General features: G+C 35.8%; 1 protein-coding gene across 3 annotated transcripts in view; it reads right to left on the reverse strand.

The window, feature by feature from the left end:
* Window positions 1–13,617, reverse strand: part of LOC131246180 (oxysterol-binding protein-related protein 1D) — an 88,265-nt gene that overhangs the window by 17,868 nt on the left and 56,780 nt on the right. The window lies entirely within an intron of this gene.

Here is a 13,617-nt window from a genome sequence, read left to right on the forward strand (position 1 = left end):
GTTGTCTAGATTGAACGTACAATGAATGTGGACGTTGTCCAGATACAATGTCCAATAAATGTTGAAACTGTCCAGATAGTACAATGATAGATCTTGGAAAGACTATCAAGACCACGCATCACCACATGTGGCATGTGATGACCCCACATGTGGTCCACAAGTGCACAAGATAAAGACAAATAACATTCTAAAGTTGCAAAGAAGCACCCTATGCATGAGCATAGGCTACCAAGAGTCTAAGCATATACCTTAAGTTTGATTGCTGAGCTCCCAAGTTTTATACCGATGAAGAGTACCCATTTCCTCTTCCATTGTCTGCTTCCACCCCTTATGTAACAATGCTTCTTTATATGACTTTGGAATAGTGCTTTTAAAAAACTTCCTGATATATACTCAACTCACACACTTCACAATCTAGACTTGACACAGACAAGAAAGAATAGCACTTTTAAGAATCTTCACTGATGAATGACCATGACAGCAATGCCACTGCTACGAAGAGATGTTCTTCTATACAATTGCACCAACAACGCCATGATCAAGATAATACAACACATCATGTTAATGTCTTCCATTAATCTTCTTCTTCGTATTTAGATCATAAAAAACACAATGTGAGGAATAGAAGGTCACAAATAAGGTGTACCGTTGCGGTAACAATAGGCGTAACGGTGCCCACCATTACCGATACGGTTACGGGCCCTATAGGTCGTTATGGCCCCGTAATCATATGCCCCTTGTAATGGTCAGAAATTTTTTTGGTTCTAAAAAAAATTGAAAAAATATCCATTAAAACTAGAAATTTCTAAATATTCTAAATATGAATTCATTTATAATTTTGAACATGTTTATGGTGGTGTAACGGTCCACTCTTTGGTGAGAAAGCTGTATTGGGTGGTTTGATGAATTTATGAACCTAATAACCTAGAATTGAGTGCAAAACTCATAGACTTAATTTTCTAACTCTGTAATACCAGTGATAGATATATTAGAATGAATTTAATATCAAAATATCTCACATGTGTAAGTGTTTGCTAATTTTTAAAAATTGACCAAAAATAGTCCGAAAATAAAAAAAATACAAAAAAAAAAAAAAAAATACAAAAACAAAATCAGTTGCATAATTTGTAAAATGCACATTCATATGTTCTAATTTGAATAACGCATCATATTCAACCATAACAACAGAGAAACAATTAAAAAAAAAAGTATAAATACCTATTTTTGAAGATTTTGTGGAAAATGGCACATGGAGCTTTAATTTAACAAAATCATTGAAATAACTTGTTTTGATCCTCAAATTCAAGCTAAGAGTGGTCGGAATTTGTAATAAAATAATTTAGGAAAAAATTTGCAAGAGAAAAGGGCTAAAAATGAGAAAAATCGTAACTTAAAAAGAAAAAAAAAAAAAAAAACCTAGCTGTTTATGACCGCTACATAAGGTGTTCCGTATCAGTAATGGTGTCCACTGTTACCTTAACGGAGTATAGGCCGATACAGGGTCGTAACGGCCAATACGCCCCCTATAATGGTTTTTAAAAAAAATGGTCAAAAAAATTGAAAAAAATATCCATTAAATCCAAAAAATTCTAAATATTCCTAATATGCATTCATTTATAATTTTGAACATGTTTATGGTGGTGTAACGATCCACTCTATGGTGAGAAAACTGTATCGGGTTGTCTGATGAATTTATAAACCTGACAACCTGGAATTGACTTCATAACTCATACATTTAATTTTCTAACTATCTAATATCAATGATAGATATATCTTCATCACGAATGCCCATATATTCAGGACCAAACACCTCCTGTCGGGCCGCCTCTAGAATCTCATATTTCTTCTTCTACACTGCAGCTCGTTTTCCCTTCAACTCATCCAAACTAGCTTGCATCAAGATCATTATCTTTTTTGGCACTCTGGTACATACTGCAACTTCACCCTTTCGATGTGTCAAATGTTGTTTGAGTCGTGTAATTCCACCAATTATTAGTCTATCACAATAGTTGCACTTCATTTGATGCCTACTACCACCCAGTGTTTCAAATAGCGCCTGTAACGTAGCGGTAGCATGGCCATGGCGCTACATAGCGTCCCAAATAGTGTAAATCCCCTATAGCGTACGCCACAGCTACGTAATGCGTAGCGTCCGTAGCGTAAGCTACAATGTATTTTTTTACTATTTTATTTTTTTATTATTTTTTTCACGTTTTCTTTGTTTCTAATGTTGAGGAATGTGACACTTGTATTGTACTTGATACTTTTAACCCATGAGTTTTTTATTTCTTTTCATAATTGTTACTTGTGGTTTCAATTAGACATTATTAATTAAAGTGGTTTGCTTAGAAAGTTGTTGATATGATAATTATTTGATTTGGCTTATATATGTGGATTGGCTTTTGATAAATGAAACTAATAACTTTTTTGAACATGCTTATAATTGATAAAATGAATCATCTTTTAGGCATTTTTATATTTTTTCCTTTTTTTTCACTATTTATTATATTTGTCCTATTTTTAAATTAAAAAATATAAGTATCATGTAGCTTACGCTACACGCTACGTATTTACGCTACACGTTATAGAGGGTTGAGCGCTACGCATCACGCTACTGCTATTTAAAACACTACTACCACCTACCCTCTGATAATGTTGTCATCCAACATCTCCACTTCCATGTTGGCCAAACCCAGACATTTTCTTAGGTAGATATGGCCTATGTGAGAGTCTACTCGATTCTCAAAGTTTATTTTTATAGGAGAATGAATTAATTAAATCTCAAAACTTATAACCAGATGTAAATAGATTAATAAAATAAAGTTCGAACTTCTGAATCCAATCAATAAATAAGAAATTAAGTTCTAAACCTAACAAAGCTCCAAAACCTACCCAAAATAAGAAAATATAAACATAAAGTCACGAAACTGGAAAAAAAAAATTCAATAATGAGTAATGACATTCAAGCACATCATGTGATCTTATATAGCTCAAAATTTATTAAAAAAAGAAAAAAAAAAAAAAAAAAAAAAGAAAACCAGTTGTATAATCTATAAAATGCACATTGATATGTTCTACTATGATTAACACATCATATTCAACCATAACAATAAAAAAAAGATTTAAACAAAGTGACTTTTCCTAATTTTAAAAAATCAGTCGAAAATAGTCCAATTTAAAAAATAATAATAATAAAGAAAATAGAAAACCGGTTGCATAATCTGTAAAATGCACATTGATATATTCTATTATGATTAACACATCATATTCAACCATTAAAACATAAAAAGATTGGGAAAAAAAAAATAATTGTTCTTAATTTTAAAAAATAGTACGAAAATAGTCCAAAAAAATCAAAAAATAAAAATAAAAAAATCAATTACATAATCTGCAAAATGCACATTGATATGCTCTACTATGATTAACACATCATATTCAACCATAACAGCAAATATTCAAACAAAAAATAAAAGTATAAATACCTATTTTGAAAATTTTTCTAGAAAAAATGGCTTGCAGAGCTTTGATTCACCCAAATCCTTGCAATAACTTATTTTGATCCTCAAATTCAAGCTAAGGGTGGTTAGAATTTGTTGTAGAACAGTTTAGGAAAGAATTTGGAAGACAAAAGTCCCCAAAAATGGAGAAAAAAAAATTGCATCTTGTAAAGCTAGAAAACTAGTCGTTTTCTAACCATTACACCGCATGACCGTTACGGGGCAATAACAGCCGTTATGGCCAGATATGAGCCCGTATAGGCCGATTGGAGTCCAAAAAACAAGGGGTCACCAATTCAGCTACGTATTGGGTAATGGTACAGGCCATTACCATTACGTATCGGCCGTTACAGTCGATACGTAACTAATATTGAATACATTGTCACTACGCCCTTACCGTTACGGGGCAGTAATAGCCATTATGGGGCGTAACGGCCGATTTGAGCCAAAAACTAGGGGGTCACCGTTTCAACCCCAGTATCGCGTAACGAATTCAGTCATTACCATTAAGAAGGTTACAGCCGATACATAACCAATTTGGTTGACCTTGGCAAAGCAATTAAGAGATTTAGAGAGTTCGTTAATAGATAGGAGACTCACAGAAAATTTAGGAACTAAAGGATGGATGATAATGAAAGAGAAGAACTAAAGTGAACAATACCCATTTCACATACTCTAGATTGTGTATCATCTGCTAGAGTGACAGATGAACCCATTAACAATGTATTAATATAAGAAAACACATTGGAGTCACCTTATATAGTTAAATACTCCAAAGTCAATGGAACTTGGAACCTAAACTAGCCATAACTAAGGTCATAAATGTAGTCATATGGTAGAAGTAGTTCCAAAAGTAACAAGAGCAGGCTAATTCTGCAGATTTATCAAGAACTTGGAATACTCCTCTTAAATGAGTGTAATCGTCTCTGGTGACTATTGAGTTATAGACGTAGAATTAGCCGAAAAAAGACCCCACTATTCTCTCTAACATAAGATGCCTAATTAGCCCATGCCAACTTCCCATGAAGATCCCAGCATTTTTTAACTAAGTAATTTGTGGGCCCACAATTTGTGCACTTTCTACATCCACAACCTCTTCCCACTTCACCACCACCACCTTGATTACATCTACCACTGCGACCGTCGCAGCGGCCTTAACCAATAAAGGATGCTATAGCAAAGTTGTTATTGGATCTACTTATAGAGCCAAAAGATGCCCGTTGAAGGCGAGCATACACCTCATTCAAATCTGCGCATGAACCGGTTCATACTAATGCTTCAAGCCAAATAAGAACTTAACTACATGAAACTCCTCTTGTTGTTGACGTAGCTTATCTAAATCAGTAGTAAAGGATTTACACATTCAACTCCTTCCACATTCCTATAAGTTTGGAATAATATTCACCTACCATCTTGTCGCCTTGTTGGAGCTCAAATATTTCTTCATATAATTGATATGTACAAGAAAAAATTTTATCAGATGAATACATCTCTCTCATAATGCATCCCACACTTCCTTTCCAGCATCCAAAAAGCATTGCGTTCGCACTGATGGATGGTTCCATACTATTCCACAACCACGTCATAATTTAAAGATTCTCTTGAATCCATTGATCATAAACGATGCTTTAAGTATCAAAGATATCGGCTGATATATCCCACGTATATCTTGTATCTCACCTATGCGATGCGAAATGCACAAGTAGTGGGATATCCCACATGTTCAATTCAGTGAGCATTTTCAATCATTTTTTTCTGTAAATCATGTTAAATCATTGTCAATTTGTTGCAAATCCATAATTTTCCATGTTTTGCATGAAAAATAATGGATTGGAAGCTTCGATTTCGAGATTTGGAGGAGATGGGCCGAGTTGCGGAAAATTGAAAAAAAAAAAAAAAATCAAAATCAAAATTTCCCAATTTCTTGCAAATCAGTTGTAATCTATGTCCAAACATAAAATCAAACATGTAACCTAATCTTCCTTTGCTTTTAAATGTATTGCTTGTGTTTCCACACGTCTTCTTACATTATAAATTATATGAATAGACTTTGAATATGCTTGCATCAATTCAGTTAGACAGCGCACTGCTTGAGTTTCCACACGTCTTCGTACATTTATAAATTATATGAATAGACTTTGAGTGTGCTTGCATCAATTCAGTTAGACAGCGCATAGATTAGGACCTCGTACAAAGAAAACCTATTATGTGTACTTTTTTTGTAATGTTTTGATTTATCAGTGTGTATTGATGTCTTTTTTAACAATCACTAAAGTTTCATTGAAAATTCAACCAATTTCCCAATGTTTCCCCATGTTTCCAACAACAACAATACATAACGAGATACAACCAATATATCCCACGTGATAACTAATACATATCTGTATCCGAAGGGTGCAATACGTAACGCAATACTGATATTTTGAACACTGATCATAAATACCGACACCCTCATGGGCTCATCAAGTTTCTTCATGGTCGAGTATTTTAATTAACCATTGACTATTAAGAAAACTTGGATAGATTTGGATCACTGGATATTGTTTGTTCCATTTAATTTGATTGAGGTTATTTAGACCCAAAAAAAATCAGATAGATTTATGAATCCAGTTCTCGCATCGCCTTTCACTTCCATATGATAAAAGGAACTAGAATATATACCTTAAGCTTATACGAAAACGAGCTTACCTTTCAAGACCAAGGAATACCCAGCTTGTAGGCTTCACACAATATGCACACCACTCTTGAAGAGAAGAACCAGCCCACACCTCGACGCCAATCAGCCCACACACGTCCACACACGAGGGATGGTCATGAACACTTCATCCACTTCTCATGCACAGACCATCACAAAGGTCTGGCACACCGAAGAGAAAAATGAAACCCCAGGTTTCTAAAAAAACAAATTCCAACACAAGAGGGATAAGAAGAACCAAAAACAAAGGAAGAGAGAATGGAAGTAGAATAGAAGGAAGATGAATTGGATCAAGAACACAAACGCTTTGATGCCATGTAGCACAATCTGCTTGTTATTGCAGCACAATACTACAACGGCACTATAGCATGGCACTGTAGCAAGTCACTACTATAGACACACAATAGTAGGTGGTAAGGAATTAAAAGAGAAGAAAAAGAGAAGAGAGAAGTTGATGATTCCAATAGGGCTCAGTACCTCCCTCAACCTAATAGACAAAAATTTTCCCAAAAGTAAGCATCACCAGTCAAGCTAATTGGCTCTTAGTCCTTGATTCTCACCCTTCCACTTTCATAATCAATGTAATAGAACATGGAATTTAAACTTAATTAGCCTCGAATGCCTATGAATTTCCCAACAAAAACTCCAATACATCACCTCTTATAACATCCTAACAATGTTGGGAAAAAGCAATGGCAAGTCCATCTAGATTTGAAGCTTTGTCTCTATCCATTTCAAAACCACATTGCAAACCTCCTTGAATTCTCTTTTACGCCAACTTGCACTTTGAAGCAAAATGATGAGCAATTGAGAAAGTCAATAAATTCTCGTCATTTATTGAGAGGACAGCATGTAAAAGTTTACAATTCTAGGGCGTTACCAGTGTTTTAAATAGAGAATAGCGTGTAGCATAGCGTTCACCCCTCTGAAGCGTGAGGCGTAAGCTACACGCTACTTCTATATTTTTAATCAAGGTTGCACTTGGTTACACCAATTCATGATATTCTGCACCGAATTAGACTGATTAATAATGAAATTAAAAAATAAAAAATAAAAAATCATGATAATTGGTGCAACCAAACACACCCTAAGGAAATATGAAAAGGCAATGATTAAATATAACGGTAAACAAAGAGCAACGAAACTGATTTAACATTGTTACTTATATTATTTTACTAAAAGCATTGTAAAGATTAATTGATTTTTATTGAAAATACAAAAATGTAACCAATTATGAAAACATTAATTGATTTTAATGTTGTCGTGAAAAATAACTTGTGATGTACTATGTAGCTTGTAGCATAGTCTATTTTGCGTGCAGCATACGTAAACTACATGCTACACAGCGTAGCTATTTAAAACACTAGGCGTTACCTTGATTGCTGAGATTTTGCCTATTTTGTTTGAACATAACTACATGACAATATCGCACAAATCAGGTTATGTGATAGAGACTTCAAGGCTAAGTGCAGGTGATTGAATGGGCTCAAACAAACTGCGCGCTTGCGGATTGCACATTGGACTCAATTGAGGATACTTGCCGGGGTATTTGTATTGATTAGTTGATGTCTTATCATCTCTTCCGTTTGTTGCTTTATATCTTTCTTTTACATTTTTAATAAAAGTCAATTCTCTTTCAAGAAAAAAGTTAAAGTGGCAGGTAACATACTGCCTTACCCGTCTTCATTCCTATAGACACCTGTCCTCAAATATTTTCATCAAGGATACACGCTACGATGATCTGCAAACCCCTTTCGTTCGATGCCTTTTACCTAGTAGCACCACCTCTCCACCTTACCATTGTCGGTTTCCACATTTTGGTGATGAGAGCCTCCCTTCCCATTGCCACCAATGCTCATATGCATCCTACCTGCCTTCCCTTTGCTACCTCATCTCCTCCTTTAAGCTCATCTGATAAGCATCTCTCCATTCCAACAATGACACTCCAATCCACAACGATCTTCAAAATTCATTCTTTTTCCAACAAAGGTCATCCTACCTCCCTCAAGAGTCCTCCCACCTCTCCAGATGATTCCCCTTCTCCTCTTATCCTCATAGAGTATTTTGTACCATCTACAATCAGCAACACAAATATTTTTGTAGGTAAACTCCCATATGTCAGCACCTTGAACATTCTCATATGAAAATTTCTCTACAAACCATCGTCGATCAATCTGCATCACCACCCCAACAGATGAACCGATCACCTTAAACATCTATTGTCACACACATGTAATGGTAGCCTCAAACTTTCACCCATATTGCTCTACTCAACGACCCTGTCAATACGATCCAAAACCTTAGATCGTTTATCAGTCATTCTCCCTCTTCTCAAAATTCTCTCATCAGGCTTGTGCCTCTGCTTCTATTAGTAGCTTTACAAAGGTTGTGTCTTCACACACACCAGAAAAACCGTTCTCCAGTTTGAAAGATGTTGAAAGAAAAATAGCAAATGGTTGAATAATTGATGTAACTAAGATGAATAAACTGAAGAAGTGGAGTAGGTTTTGTTGGGTCAGGCCTACATGACAGGCCCATTAAAGGCCACACGCAAACTGTACACGGTAACACAATCAATAAAAGGCTAGGGCTGTGAGGTGGCAATGTAAGCACAACCCCCACCCCCCGTTCTTTTCTTTTCATTGGGCAGCAAATCAGTTCCTGTAAAACACTCCACCTTGAACTGTTTTTCATGGTATTAGAGCTTTGAAATGGACCAAATCTGATAATCATCTCGGCCCTTCATTCCTATCAAATCTGACACATCAATTGACGTAGGAGATCTTACGCTACAGAGCTATGGGACACGCAATATGTGAACTGATATGGGTCCAATCCCTTCAACAGAGGCTGTGATTATGTAATGAAAGGGCAATTTCACTTTTACTGCGATAACCAAGTTGCAACACATATTGCGAGCAATCCTGTATTCCACAAACAAATGAAACATATAGATGGAGAGAAATTTGCCCCCAAAGAAGTCCCGACAGAGTATGTAAACTCAGAAGCTCAACGTGCTCACCAAATCCTTAGCTCTGAGATGATACTATGAGGTCGACCTCATGGGAGCTTCCGATGAGGTCAAGCTCTGTGGGCCCCACCATGATGTGTATCAGACATCCACACTGTGCATTTGGTGGGTCCCCACCAGAACACAAGTGGGCCACACCATCTACAAACGTGTGAAATCCTGCCCTAAAACATCTAAAATCACTTGTTGGGGCACATTTGAGTTTTGGATATGGCGTAAACTTGTTGTGACCCCTTATCCAAGTGGGACACACAATGGATGGACTTGATTTCTAAACCACATCTTAGTGGGCCCTATAAACGATCATGAAGGTTTCAATGGGTGGATATCCACTCTCAACTGTTGTCTATGGTGTGGCCCACCTAATTCGTGGATTGGCCTGATTTTTAGGCCCTTGGCCCACCATGGACTCTCTCTCTCTCTCTCTCTGGGTGTTGGATGTCCCATGCAAGGGACAAGGAGGACAATTTAGGCTTGGTCCTATTCCCCTTGGGAGTAGGATTTTATATACAAGGGGAGCTAGGATTTTGCGAGAGCACTTGTTTTGGTTTTCCACTACCCTATAGACTTATATATGTCCTACATCATCAAAAGCCCTTACGGCCTACACCACAAACCCACATAGACCGATGTCCATCCACATATTGTGGGATCCAATCCAAAAATCTAAAACCCAATGCAAAGCTCTAAAATGGACGTTAGCAAATCTGACTGAAAATTTTCATCAAGCTAGATAAAATCAAATTTTCGGAGAAAATAAAGGATCCAATGGTTGAAATTCATCATAAAACCTTTTGAAAACATATAAAGACGTTGACCAGCTAATATGAGTTTGATGAAGCATCTAAAGATTGCTACTAATTATAGCCCCCAATGACAGGTGGATCCCTTATTGAAGTACATCGAGCTGCAACTGGATCTTAAATTGCGGATCCAATAACACCTTTGTCAGCCACTAATATAGCATCAAACAGTGCAAAAAGCTAACATATTAAATACCGTGAAGTCGCTCTGCAATCTCAGTTTAGAGGAAGACTTAAGCTAATGCATGATCCGGTCGATCCAATCCAAGCATAATGATCACTTTTGGCTAGGACAGGATGTGATTCATGCAATAAAGCCTAGAACTAGTACCGATCAATAGATGAATGTCCATACTCCCAGGCATTGTTGTCATGTGTGACCGCATATGCGCATATCCATATGCAAATCGCATATGCGATCATGGCATATGCGATCTGGCACATATGCGATCGCATATGTTGCATATGCGAAAATATGTTGGCACATTATTTATTTTATTCTTTTCTGTAAAAAAAAAAAAAAAAACATATGCGAAAATATGTTGGCACATTATTTATTTTATTCTTTTTTGTATAAAAAAAAAAAAAAAAAAATTGTCTATAAGAAGGCTTCCAAACCTCCCCCATTTGCAATATTCTCACTCCAAAACTCTTTTGCTTTATTCTTCTTTTACATTTCTTAATTCCAAGTGCTCTCTCTCTCTCTCTCTCTCTCTCTCTCTCTCTCTCTCTCTCTCTCTCTCTCTCTCTCTCTCTCATGTTTCCTACTTCCAAGTGGCCTCTCTCTCTCTCTCCCCTACATTCCCTCCCTTGGAAGTTGAAAGATCAAGATTCAAGCACTTGTTATTTAATTCATTGTTTAATTGATTTTATTTCTCTCAAATATATTTTAAATATGTAAAAATAGTTATTTATTAACTTAGGAAAGTTACCCTTAATTTCTTCTTTTTTACAATTTTTTTAATTTTTCCATCTTTTTTTATTTTTTTTTATTTTTCAAAACAAACAAACAACAAAAAATATGTGGTCGCATATGCGATTGTGCGATCGCATGTGCGCATAGGCATATGCGATCGCACATGATCGCATATGCGATTCGACAACATTGCTCCCAGGTGTGAATGCGCTAGCAACTGAATGCCTGATGGTGGAGATTAATCCATCCTAACTTGTCATCGGTTCATGTCACATGAGATGACCACAGACAGATTCCGGGTTGCCAAAACTCGTTGGGTGGTCATGGAGTTTTTGGGTACTCAATAATCATGAAGCATCAACTCTCCAATAACCCATCTGGGTCATTATGTCTACTTCATTCTTCCCCAAGGACCTTAAGAAATTCCATAATGGAATCCCTACAACCTATTAAAATATCCAAGTTTCCAATCACATGATTCAAGCACATACATAATGGGTCGCCTGACCCTGTTCCATTCATCAATAAAAGTTGCTAAAGACCAAGTTCTAATCAACAATCAATAAAGTCCATTTCGATTTCTAGGGTTGCTGAGGACACTAAACCCATTGTTCTTGAGCTCATGGATTTAAGACTCGGTAACTCAGACCAACTCCCCTAGTCTTGAGTTGAGTCGCAACTCGGCCAAGCAAGCGGTGGATCAGCCCAATTTGACCACGTCGAAGGTGCCGAAGGTGACTCATCCGACTTTACAAACTTCTATGCCATTTACACCTCTTAAATATCACAAGGAAAAAATGATCTTACATTCAAAATATGCGTGTGCTCCTCCCTCATCTCAATGGTTCTTTAAGATTCAAAAGCACCAACTACTACTCTTTCTAATACAATACAGGATTTATCAAAAACAAAAACAAAAACCAAAAAAAAAAGGATTATTCACAATTCAAAGATTATTCACCTCAAGATTTAGCAAAATAAGAAATTTAAACAATTGTTATAGCCCCTCTTTCTATAAAATGCCATTCATAAAGTTAAACTTTTGTCCATTAACAAACCCTCAATTCAAGTTCCAACAAGTAATTAATTCAAGTACCATAGCCTGTTTCTCTACAAACTTCCATTTACAAAGTAAACTCCCCTTCATCTTGGGAGTTTATCACAATATAAGATTTTTGTGATAAGGTAAAGACGTACATATTCATATGGAAAAATATTTTTGTTCATATTCGCCACATACACTCAAATTCTCCTATTCTAGACCATTTAAAGGCAGCCATAAAATAGAGCCAACAGAAACATGATTTCAAATGTGACTCGGCGAGTTTTATAGAGACTCATTGAATCGACTCGATGCAACTAGCAATGACTTGGCCTAGTAACTCACTTAGTCAAGCAACATTAAAAATATTATGGTGGTGGGAGCAGTGTTCCAAATATCCGTGATATTATCGATATTGCCAAGTCAGGGATACCGAAACTGCTGGAAGTTCAAAATTTTCCAATATCGCTTATATTTTCGATAATAGCAGTGATTTTTGGTGATATTATCAATATCAATGATATTTTGAGAAGAATCCCTTTAAAACTTCCCTAGCATCAGCGATATCATCAATAATATCCCCGATACCAACCATAATATCCCTGATACCACGGAAACGTCCATAAATAGACAAAAATTGAAAGAAATTTTGGAAATATTCCAAAAACCAAAAAATCTACATTTTTTTTTGCACTTTTTGTTTTTTGGAATTTTTTCGTTAGGTGATTTCGATCACCCTTGGTTTTCATTGAACAAAAGTTTGGATCTGGGGAGAAGCCTCGACTCAAAACAAAGATTGGCCAGAACTCAAAGGTGATGAAAAATCCATAGAAACTTCTTTTTCAAATGTTAAGATGGATTGCAATGAAAATCCATGTCTATGCATTCACATTAATTTGCGGCAAAAAAATTAACATTTAAGTGAAAATTGAGGGAAATTAATCCTATTTTTTCTATTTTTATATTGGAAAATATGTTTTTCACTAGTAATTAATATGGAAATTTTATATATTAACAATGGGGCTACAAATTTAATAATTTATATTTATTTTATACTATTTTTTCAACAACATATGGTTAGACCCTATAAAATGAAAACTTATTATGTATATTTTTTTTCGCAATATTTTCATTGCTAGATGTGTAAACATGTGTCTTTTAACATATCCTGAAGTTCCACTAAAAAAGATTCCACATTTTTCCCAAAGTTTCCCAATTTTTCCCTCAGAAAGCGATATTTTTCCAAGTATCGCCGATAATATCGGCGAAATGGATACATGTTTCCATATCCCCGGTTATCGATACACATAATGATACTAATACTCCAAACACTGGTGTGAGAGATTCGAAGACCAAACCCCTCCTAAGAGAACCAAGGTATCAAACCAGTGCACCGAACATGTTGTTGTTATTGTCTTTTGCTATTTTATATTATTTATCATATTGTAAATACTAACACATATCCCTAATATTTTAATTTAAATCCTTAAATATCAAGTCGAGTCATGCAAAGAATCGATCAAGTCTTTGAGTTGACCCAACCCGGCAGGCCATCAAATTGAGTTGGATTTCTCGGGTATTTGAATCATAGGCTCAACCACTCAAACTGCACAAGGATTCAATCTAATTACCC

The sequence above is a fragment of the Magnolia sinica genome, chromosome 5 (assembly GCF_029962835.1).
Source record: "Magnolia sinica isolate HGM2019 chromosome 5, MsV1, whole genome shotgun sequence".
Classification (NCBI taxonomy): Eukaryota; Viridiplantae; Streptophyta; class Magnoliopsida; order Magnoliales; family Magnoliaceae; genus Magnolia; species Magnolia sinica.